We start from the raw sequence: 1624 nt of genomic DNA on the forward strand, positions 1-1624 counted from the left end.
GGCAAGTAATTCGTAGAACTTGTACACAATTTCTTGTATAAATACAATATTCTTATATCTGTTGGGGTAGAAGGAGGAGGAAGAAATGAAGGATTACCAAATTGCTAAGAGGGTTTTAGAGCATATAGCTCTTAGGACATCTACTAATGATCTGACTGATAGAAAAGAATATCTGTCATAATGTCTTGCCCATCCATTAACAAATAAACATAAAATAGTCATATTCATTTTAGATCAAGGCTTGGAAGCATGTGCACAGCATCTCCCTTGTATTCTCCAGGTGAAATTCTGTTTCTGCTGGAGCCAGTACAGCCAAAGTGTGGTTTTTCTAGGCTGGAATCAAAGCATACGAGCAGCGCAGTGCAAGTACAGCCTTTTCTCCTGTGCTGTGTCTGCTGCGTGCATAAATGTTGGCCATTGCCACTGAGTTTCTGAAACCCACTCAGAGACCCCATTCACACATTGAGACCCCCTGCATATGTGTATTTGCATCCTGTTTTCATCAGCAGAACTGAAACACACACATAAATAATGCCTTAGTATAAGATGAGTACACTCAGAGTTCCTCCATGTCTCTGAAAAGAACGTCTATAGCAAGCTCATAAGCACAGTACTGTCAGATGTCGAGCTAAACAACTTTTCATTTATTTGTGTTTTAAACTAACACTTCATTTAGAGAAAAATGCTGTTTTTGTCGACTTACGTAAACTATTCAAAAGTAATTTCAGGACTCACACAATCACAGACCTAAACAGTCATTGCAGCTAACATTTACATGAATTTCCAATACCTCACTGAAAGAGAGTGAGCAACGCCTTCACTGAACAGCCTATGCTAAGCATTGGGCAACTCCTAGGGTAGTGAAGACTTTCATTAATGTTAGTGCTCTGAAGAGGGGGAAAAAACACTTAAATCCTTGTTTGCCAATGGTCTATCATAATGGGGAAGTCAGAATAGAAAGGGAATGATGAATCATTTTCCACACACTTGGGATAGAGTCCCTTAGTTTTGTTCTAATATGTGTAATTAAATACCTACTGAAATTTATACACGTGCTTTGAAAGACAATTCTGCATACAAGCTAGGTGCTGTTGTTTCACCAGACAGTCTGAATGGAAACACAGCATAAAATTGAGACAGAGTATTGTAAATTCTTCTCAGTCATAAGAACTTTTCTGCCAGTGTACATGCCAAAAAGCTGGTGGTACAATAGCAAACTGTCCTGGTTTCAGCAGGGATAGAGTTAATTTCCTTCCTAGTAGCTGGTACAGTGCTGTGCTTTGGATTTAGGGTGAGAACAATGTTGATAACACATTGATGTTTTCAGTTGTTGCTAGGTAGTGTTTATACTAGTCAAGGACTTTCCAACTTCCCATGCTCTACCAACTGAGAAGGCTGGAGGAACACAAGAAGCTGGGAGGGGGCACAGCCAGGACAGCTGACCCAAACTGGCCAATGGGATATCCCATACCATGTGACATTCCATACCATGTGACATCATGCTCAGTATATAAAAGCTGGGGGAAGAAGAAGGAAGGGGGGATGTTTGGAGTGGTGCTGTTTGTCTTCCCAAGTCACCGTTACACGTGAGGGAGCCCTGCTTTCCTGGAGACAGCTGAACATC

The sequence above is a fragment of the Pygoscelis adeliae genome, unplaced genomic scaffold, assembly GCF_000699105.1.
Source record: "Pygoscelis adeliae isolate BGI_AS28 unplaced genomic scaffold, ASM69910v1 Scaffold32, whole genome shotgun sequence".
Taxonomy (NCBI): Eukaryota; Metazoa; Chordata; class Aves; order Sphenisciformes; family Spheniscidae; genus Pygoscelis; species Pygoscelis adeliae.